This window comes from Nothoprocta perdicaria, unplaced genomic scaffold, assembly GCF_003342845.1.
Source record: "Nothoprocta perdicaria isolate Ctin4 unplaced genomic scaffold, notPer1 scaffold_165, whole genome shotgun sequence".
In the NCBI taxonomy this organism is placed as follows: Eukaryota; Metazoa; Chordata; class Aves; order Tinamiformes; family Tinamidae; genus Nothoprocta; species Nothoprocta perdicaria.
Window position 1 is genome coordinate 693,783 of NW_020454816.1, and position 10,058 is coordinate 703,840.

Sequence of the window (10,058 nt, forward strand, 5' to 3'; positions counted from 1 at the left end):
ATTAAGCTGATTCTAGGCAGGGTGTAGGAGCACTAATAAAAAAAAGACTCATCACTGAAACAAGCATTTCCAGCAGGCAGCTTTCTTGGCTTTCTCACACTATGTTACAGGAAACTCAACAAGGAAAGACAGAAATTAATCAAGAAAAGAATTTGGAGAGGAAGAGGATGCTCCCRAATCGTTGCTATAGTTAAAAGTTGAGGTTTTGTCATTTCAAAGCCAAGAATGGAGAATAACAAGGAAGTTAAATTATTACTTGTGCTTTACCTGGAAGGGAGGCAGCAACAGTTTTGTACCCTGAGGATATGAACTGAAGCCACTCTTTAGCTACAAGAGTCTTCTACACTGAAGCACAGACATTCACACAAATTATTTAATTCCACTAGCCTCTTTCCTCAATATCTTCAAACTCAAATAACCTTCTTACTATTCTAAAAGCAAGAATGTATTTCAAGCAACTATAACATTGACTCTAAAAGTGTAAAAACTTAAATATCGTGCAAGCTGAGAACCCATGAGGATACAATGCAGTATTTTTGGCATGACACCACATTGCAGCAAATAGGGCAGCAAATAAGTCGTACTCTTTTCTGATGAGTTTCCCAGAACAAGCAGTTCCTTGTGTAAGCAAAAAAAAGCATCCATCCCATGATTTTCAAAGGGATATTGCCGCTCTCATTAGAAAAAAATGCCACCTTTAATTCCTGCACAGGAAGGAGGATGGAAATCTCTGCAGTACTGCGCTTCTGTGCATAAAGGCAAGTTGATTTAGTGGCACAAAGCACTGAAAAAAGAGAGTTTTACCCAAAGGACTTGGAAAGAAAGAGCAAGGAAGAGCTCTGAGGCAGTTTATTTGAGAAGTTGTGTCGTTCACTGGGGCTCCTAAGTCAGCAAAAACAATTATGACTGTTGCGCTATAGAACCCTACAGAAACTGCATTCATGTGCTAAATATGGAACAAAGGAGCCTGCTTCCAGTTTCTAGCGAATAAAAGTCTGCTAAAAGCCAGAGAATTTTGTTTGGCTTGGGCAGATTCTTCTCACGACAGGTCCCACTGATCTCTATAATGAAGTGTTTAATATTAATGACACTCACACTGCAGCACAGAAAAGATGCACGACCGTAATGTTGTGTTACAACTACTACCTGCAAAGAGAATTTCTTGTCTTTTCCCTTCCACGTTCACACTCCTTCCTGAACCCAAGTCCCTGGTGCARCTTCATTCATTTGCTTCTGCTTTTGAACAGCCTTTTTGGGTCCTTGTTGTGCAAGCTACWATTCAAAAACACGCTTAAAGGTTTTAGGAGTTGGAGTGTCATTTCAAARTGCAGCAAGGAGATTTGAACAAGTCCCACTGAACTACCCAAAAGGTTTAAGGCTGCTAAGCAGGCCAGTATGTACATAGGAARAGCTGTCTTTAACTGGACTCACCTGTATTATAGCAGTGGAATTCAACTTAATTCCCAGAATTAGAGCTCTATTAATGCTGCTTTGAGATCTCTCTTCTTTGGAGATCTTTAAAACCCGCTTGGACGCAGCCCTGTGCCACGTGCTCTTGGTGACCCTGCGTGTGCAGGGGGGGTTGGACTTGATGACCTCTGAGGTCCCTTCCAACCTTCGGCATTCTATGATTCTATGAAAGGGAAGCTGACTTACAAGAAGATGCTCTAGTGCCACGTACATTTTTCCAGCTTTTAAGTAGTTTAACAGTTAAGTGACCCACATGTCCATACACCCTTTTTAGTTCTTTATTCACGGAGCACAGAGCTCAGAGAAAAGGTTTCAGGACGTGAGCCCTGGAACAGCATCCAGAGGGGTCATCGGTCCCTCCCTGCATCACTTCACAGTGGGCAGGAGCTGCAGACAAGCTCTGAGTCACAAAACCACCACGCAGCTCCCTGGGATCATAGCAAGTCCAGCTCCTCCAAGACACTTCAGTTCCAGGTCCTCAGAGGAACAGATCAGCTGGGAGGCAAAATCCATGTGCGCAGAACTACGAGTCTGCTCTGAGTTTATGCAAGTGTCAACTATATCAGTGCTCTATATATGTACTAACGTTACATGCAGGTATTTGCTGACAAAAAGTTTGTCCTACAGAACACGCACATTTCACCTTTTAACAATGGAAAGGGCTCACAATCAAAAGTTTGAAAACATCAGTATGATGTTCAAAATAATCGAAAAATTCCTAAAATATCTTATTGCATCTCCTTCCAAGATGGCATGTTTAAGGAACAATCTGCAGTTCAGTTCTATCAAATTAATCACCTAAGGAGAGACCAGCTTTTAAASATGAACCAGTATCTATGCCTTCGAACATGTCACAGCAAGCTAAGGGTGTTAGAACACATTCAAAGAACAGAAACTCAAATTGCATGCCATTTTCAAAGTAAAAAAAAAATCCTTTACTTCTAAATAAAAATATATATATATACACACACACACACTCTTATAGAATCGTAATGGCTCGAAAAGACCATATCAAGCCTATTATGCTCTTTTTGGGCTAGCATTTACAAAGCTTCACCAAGCGGAAGCGGCAAATTAACTCTGCCAATGGTAGCATTTCTTTTTCAGCARGTACATCAAGTCCCAAACTGATGATAAGCATCAGTAATTAACACAGAGCTGTGCCACTTCTCAAATGCTGGAGATATGGCCACAGCATCTTTAGTTTATAACCCTTTGCATGATAAATCAATGTCTTAATAGGCATGTTTTTCCCCACACAAAAGCAAAATGAGCCTTCATTAAGCATCTTAATATGGATCCACAGTATTTGTTGCTAAAACAGCCTCGGCATAATATGTTATATCATCCACCTTTAAATAAAGCAGGCTTGAGGGGCAACACCAGCATTACACAGCCCRAGTTCCTAATCGCCAACAACCCCTTGCTTACAGTATCTCTCAAGCGTGTCGTAAAATATCATTTATATTCAAATTATATTGCTGAACACAGCAAGGTGTCTCCATTAGGTGACTTGTGGAGAAATTACTCCTAAAAGAACCTCGTTATRTGAGGAGGTAAATGCTGAGTTTGGTTGTGTTCAAGAAGCTCCTGCAGGAACAGAAGTGCTCGCCTCAATCACCAGGACTATTCACAGCTGTAGCTGCTGACTAGCGATGCAACAAGATTTCTTAAAACATGGCAAATACATGGAGCGTGTTTCTTGGAAAGTTGATCAAAAGCACAGAAAAACTGTCAAATTCACTGCTGGRTTAGGTCCTCTGAAGAAAATAAGTTCATTTAGGGGATCGGTCCTTAATAAGTAAATAAAAACACAACCACAAGACCTCAAACTTGACCAGTATATGCCAAAACCTTTACAGTCTGAAATGAGCTTGCAAGTTTGCACAGAAMACAAGAAATAGTTAAACATCATCGCATGGACCTTCTGAGAAGTGAAATTTGTTAGAGACTCTGAGACACAGTGTGGCCAAGGAAAAACACGTCTGCACTCCTATGGTATTGGAGAAAACAGGGATGCTCCTGGCTCACTTCTTCATGCAGAAGCAACTTCTGCCCCAGCAAAGTGCAGCCACTAGGGCAATGCAAGGATTCCTATCTTTCAGAGGGAAAAAAAAGTTCAATTTTCATTAAAAAAAACCCACAAAACTTACCATTCCGTTTTCAATTCCTTGCAAAGGTATTTATCCCCCAGCATGTAAAATTCAATAGGATTTAATAAAGCCTCTGTCAAAATAAATTACTCCTGAAATGAATTTGTCTCAGATGACCTTTATTATTCTACGTTCTCGGCATGACAAAGCACTTAAGTTAGTGCATCAACTATATAAATCAGACAACCTCAGAGCAGGATTGCTTTTGCATGGGTAAGTTATCAATGTAAAGAGCTAAAAGCTGAGACTCGACCTTTTCATTGGCCATMCTTGATATTCTCTGGGCCCTCTTTTCTGGTCCCACTGGCTTTGATGGAAGTGCTGGGTGCAAACCATGAAAACTGTGAGGAAACATATTAGGAGGTACTTCTGAAGCAGGACCAGCAGAGGTGGACAAGCAAGAAAGGGCCAGCTTCACTGGGGGGAACCTCCATGCAGGTTGGAGAGGGAGACGCCACCCCAGCAGGCACTGTGCTTGTCCCCAACACAGTCCACGGCTWCCTAGCGAGGTCTGCAGAGGGGAAGAGCTTCAGAAGGTGGCACCACCCAAACCTCGATGCCCTTACGTGGTCCAAGCCCACCTGTGACTGTGGAAGTCCAGCTGGGTGACACTTTCCAGGGATTCAGATTCCAACTAGGGCACCGAGGATCTCTATGGGAGCGGAGAGGGTTTTATTCGCATTTATCAGTAACTTTGGCACACAGCATCTACACCTATACTAAAAGCCTGAACATCTACACCAGAGGGTGAAAGAAGTAGACAAACCCAGAGCCTGATAGCCCCAGTAACGTGTAATTCCCATATGGATCTAGCTTTCTGGATGCTTCCTAGCTACAGGGAGGTGGTTGTTATTCCACRCAGTTCAACATACCGCCCTCGCCAGCGAGGACCGCGTTTGCTCATCACTTGTTCCGCTATTCTGTTTAAASAAAAATCTCACCAAAAATCTCTGAAAGCCTAGCTTGAAGAATTCACAAATGCCAAAAGACGACAGATCATACCAGACAACCCAAGGAAAGCATCAGAAAATATCAAGCCGTTATAGCACAGCTGAAAGACAAATTTACCTAGCAGCAAAGCTGCCATTCAAAACCTCAGCAGAGAGCAGCAAGTTGGGTGCTTGCTCTTTACTGGATTTCTCAGCRGTAGTTGCAATTTTCAGATTGCAGTAGATTAAAAAAATAACTTTTGCTAGATGCAATTATGCAAATTACATAACAAGGTTTTATTTTTGCACTCTCAAAACTCTATTTTGGCTCTACAAGATTAGCACCTCATCAAGCCTGTGGTAGCAATTTCTCTCTCACTCTGTACTGTAAGGCTCTAGCACCAGGTCTCCCATTTATAAAAGAAAGCTCTAATCAACCTTATTTTCAACTTCAGTCTACTTAACTCCTAGTTATCAGCATTGGATGTACTCCACTCATGTGCCCTGCAAGCCAAATGTTTTGAAACAGTTATTACAAGAACAAAATTAGAAGTTAAAGCCAGCTGAGAAGCAAAAAGTCAAATTATAGATGCAAGCTATTGCTTTTTAAATAAAAAGCAGCTTTAATAAGCTGCACAAGTGTGGAAGATGTTGGCCATGAATATTCATTCCAACAACATCATGAGTTGAAAAATGCAGTTGCAGTTAAACATTTCCGTACCTTACATGAATGCAGCTCATAAAWAGCAATCACACTAAAGCTACAAAAGCAAAGAGCTGAGAACAGGAACCCCACAAACACCACCAGAAAGAAGAGGCAAAAGAATTTCCGTGGCATCCTCGACAGCAGGATTCCTGTTGAGCTCAGACCAGGTATCCTTCCCAGGTCTGGATCTGGAGCAGCCTGGACCAGGAAGGACATCGCAAAGTTGCTGATATTTCAACACACTACAGAATAGWAATCTCTAAAAATGCATTAAAAATGCCCTGAAACAGAGTCAACCTGCATTTTGTGAATCTAGGAAAGACTGACAGATTTTGCCACATTGCCACCTACAAAACTTCAGTATTGCAGATACGTTGAAGCCACCAAATTTGCTGTCAAATGTTTTCACTGTGGTCTTTTCTAGAAATATCCTAGAGGATGAACATGCTATTTAAAAGGTAAATGCTATCAAAYAAACAAAGCCATATATATATAAAAGTATACCTCACGTGATAACTTAAGCTTATTTTTTCTTCATGTAATTCATTTTTAATTCAGTCASGTGACCTTCATCCACTCACATTCCAAGCTACATATTTACATGCATTCAATGTTCGGCAGGTGCTAACATGATTAATTAGGTCAAAATGCGTAAAATGTTATCATGACAAGTTCATTTTGCTCCATTTTAAACAGCCAAACATACGAGGTAAAATAGCATATCCTTTCAGCAGCAGCACAGATGCAAGTTTCTAAAGCCATTCTCCAACAGTTCATTTCTGCTGCAGCTCACAGGTAAAAAAATAAATAAGCAAACCCACAAAACAGGATACTTGATTTTCAGATTGCTTCAATGCAACAGACCCTAAAAGTACAATTTCCTAATCCCTTTATCCTTTACATTGTTTTTACATTACAGAATCTGCAGAATAATCCATCACTATTCAAAAGCAAATAAATAAGTCTCTATAGAAATTATCGATGAATATAGTCCTGGGAATTCTCACATAACAGGAAAAAAAAAACCAGAAAGTTAAGCTTATATCCTTAGCATTTCTCCGAGCATGTTCAGTTTAGAAAACCCACGATTATTATAGCTACTGTCATTAACTTCCACACTGAAAGAGCCTGACTTTCTGCCGACATATCTGCCTAGTCCCAGAGTCTAACAGCATTCTGACAATCAGACACCACATCCACACATGYTTATTGTAAAGTAGTGTTACACAAAATATCCTGCAGTTTGTTTCCCAGACCACGGGAGCACTTTCTCTTGTTTCCTGAAAGAAAATGAAATTACATAGTCACTGAGGGGGCTACGTGATTGCACACCATGAAATTCTTCACCCACATCTAGCATACGTGCAACTAGCTGGCCATTTCCAGGGGTATTAGTCTCTGCAAAGACTAGAGCTGGAACTCAAGAGCAGAAGGTGGGAGAATCAAAATATCTCTTTTTAATGACACACAGGTRCAGGATCGCTGCATCTCCTCAAAAACTGCAATGAACCTTCCCATATCCTTATCCTTCCCTTACCCTCCATCTAGCACCATTTACCTTGCCCTGAAAACTGCAGAGGCTGCAGCCACAAAGCCAAATCTAACACAGTACCAGCAGACACCAAAAGAACAAGGCTAGTTTCCAATGAGAGGAGCCCTGTGCGGCTGCAGGAAAGCACRAGCTTTCCTCACTATCTCACCTAACATCTCAGAAGAATAGCTCTAATTTAGAGGCATGAAGAAACAGCAACACAAATCACACGATAGTAACATAAGTAATATAAGTCATATATTCTGAATACTTTTCTTCCGTGCTGGGGCAGGCTATGGGGAGAGCAAGATGTCTGAAGACTTTATCACTGCACTGGAGCAGATAATTAGGCAATTAAAACTATGAAAAAATGGACAAATTATTGCAGATGAATTGTGCTGCAGAACGGAGATGGAAGTAGCAAGAACACAGAAATGAGAGTGTTTTAATAGAACAACTGAGAGATGGGCAGCCCAGGAACACAGGTCAAAGGTCAGTTTAGCTTGCAGAAGCTTATCTGCTTTTCAAAAGCAACAGTTGGAAGGATTTTCTCCCTAAAATAATTTTGCTTTTCTTGCATTGATAACACATTAATAGAAATCCAAGAGGCCTCAGTTCAGCTTGGTTTTCTCATGCTCAGCAAGGTCTTCCAGTGCTAGAGTTTTAATGACACAAGCAACATCTCTGCACATAGCCCAAGGTCCCGATGCCAAACGGGACATTTGCTCTTTAGTCACTATGTCCCACATCAAGTCCCAACACGCTCTGTCTCATCATATTTGTTCCCAGGACACGTAGGATCACTGCATTCTCCCATACTGCAGCACGAATGATGCAGAAGTACAACATAACCTCGCGCAAAGCCACTTTTTAATGCTATAAGTGGGCCCACTTGCCTCCAGGATCTCATCTGAGCTCTTCCCTTCAAGTTTCAGACCTTCATCCAAGCCAGGAAGGAGCACGCGCTGCTGCTCTGCTCCGAGCAGCTAAAGAGGGACCTGCCTCTCTGTGAACATGCATATATTCTGCAATGCTTCGGGAACATGTTCTGCAACACTTATGTCTCGCTGCACACAGGTTGCTGTGGCAAAGACCTTCTCTCGCACAGTGGCAGGGACCTCTGATCSACCACCAAGGTCTTCCAAATAGGAACTCATTAACAGGGGGAATAGGTGAGATTTGCAAGTCCAACTCTGCAGAGAGATCAGCAATGAATTCCCAGGCTTGCAGCCTTGCTGCAGATGTGCACGCATGGAGCCCCAGCACCCTCGGCAGCACCAAGTGTCCCTGCTTCCATACGCAGGAGGCAGCTGCCTCTCCTCACGTCCCGCTGCAAGAAGCRGCTGTATTTTCAACTGCAGCCCCAGCAACTGTCTTCTATTACTGCAATCAGTCAAGGAAGGGGAAAAACAAGCAAACAAAAAAACGCTACCACTAAGAAGAGCAGAAGCCACACAATTTAGCTAGGAATTACATCTCATGAACACTGGAGTAGCTCCCACCTCAGTAAATCTCAAAAGGATGGAAGTATCAGGAGAAAATGAACCTTGCTCCTCAATATTTACTGGTAGAGTGTTTAAAAAAATAATTRAAGAGTATTAAGACATATGAAGGTAATGAGATAAGAGAAAGGCAATGAAGACCCTATGRTAGTGCTTGAATACTGAAGATGAATGATGTAAGTTAAAATGTATACAGTATACAATAATTCCCATGTCTTGGCTTTATGCGCAAACAAAATTGACTAGAAGAAATTCTAAACAATAAATGCTGGAATATATAAGTACACCACATTTTTTTTTTCTTAAATCGACACTTCTGAGTAAGACTTTCAATTTTCTTTCTAGTTGGGGTTTCATATGTAGCAATATGGAAATSATTCTTTTAATTAAAGCAGGTCTTTGATATCCATGCAAGAAACTCATGCACATGGTTTATTCCTTCCCAAATCTGCTTCTTCCAGTCCACAACACAAGCAGCTAAGTAGGAAGAGAAAGAATAAATAAAAAATAAGAAGTTGTTCAAAGTTTTAAGCTGTTTGAATCCCAGGATGCCACTCTTATCAAGCYCAAGCAGCTTGAAATGAGCCATCCGCAGTAGGGAGGACGGGGCTCAAAGTGCCCCCACGCACCGCTTGGCGAGCAGAAGGGCACCCAGAGCCCCTCCATGGGYATGTTCGGGGTGGGGGGTGGCTGGTCGGGACACTTGGTCTTTCCCTTCCAGCTCCCCATGCAGCACTGCTCTGCATTCACCTGGACCGGGATGCGYTGCGGTGTCCGCGCGAGGCAGCTGTGTGCGGGAGAGCTCCCGGAGCGCGTGCGGAAAGGCGACCAAAGGCAGGATGCCCACCACTCCACGGATTCCCACCGCTCCGGGAATCCACGGGGTGATTCCCACTGCTTCAGTGGCACCGAGTTGGGCAGGTGTCACCCGGCATGGGAGCTACCCCAGCATCCCAAAACGCGGGAGCCCACAGGTCCCCTTGGGAAGGGGGAGCCCGGCACAGCATTGCTCCCGTCCTCCCAGATATTTTTGCTCTGCCTTTCAAAGGGACATCCCAGCATCAATCGCGAATTACAACCAATGTCAGCGAGACCATGATGAGTTCCCGGTCTCTCCTCCGCCTCTCCCTAGCAGCCCGTGGGAGATGAACAAGCAAAAGGGGTAAAAGAATTAAGGAAATGTAAAATTAAACCAACTGTGATTTTTAAGAGCAACCAGCTAGGTATTCAGGTTTTGGACCAGAATTCCCACTTTCCCTTGCAAGGCAGAAGTTYTCCCAGGCTCTGCAGCACAGCCCCGAGCGGAGCCGGCGGCTCCCGGAGGCAGCGCAGGCTCCTGGCTCCCGGCACCTTCGCGGGGCTTTTTGCCCACCTTAAGGAACAGCTGAAACACTAAAACTCACGCAGGAGCAGAGGTGCCCCGGGAAACTATCCGGGGGGGGGGGGAAAGAGAGAGAGAGAGAGAAATAATAATAAATAATAATAATAATAATAATAATCTATAAACTCTTCCCTTTTAAACCATCGCCAGAAGCATCAAAGGTAGCGCCGAAAAGGAAGAACACAGGGAAGGCGCGAGCGACTCCTCAGCCCCACGGACGTCTGCGGGCAGCTCAGCCCGGGTTTCGCCGCCGCTCCGGGGAGCGGAGCCGGGACGAGCGGCAGCCCTGTCCCGTGCCGTGCCGTGCCGTGCAGTGCCGCGCCGCGCCGCGCTCACCTTTGCTCAGCGTGCCCGTGATGAGCTTGAAGAGGGTCCGCGCGAACTTG

At 43.5% G+C, this 10,058-nt stretch overlaps 1 protein-coding gene across 1 annotated transcript in view; it reads right to left on the reverse strand.

The window, feature by feature from the left end:
* Positions 1–10,042, reverse strand: part of KCNIP1 (potassium voltage-gated channel interacting protein 1) — a 183,379-nt gene extending 173,337 nt beyond the window's left edge. Inside the window, exon 1 of the mRNA XM_026035687.1 lies at positions 10,009–10,042. The gene's annotated coding sequence lies outside the window, so the exon portion shown is untranslated. The remainder of the gene's footprint in view (positions 1–10,008) is intronic.
* Positions 10,043–10,058: the final 16 nt, after the last annotated feature.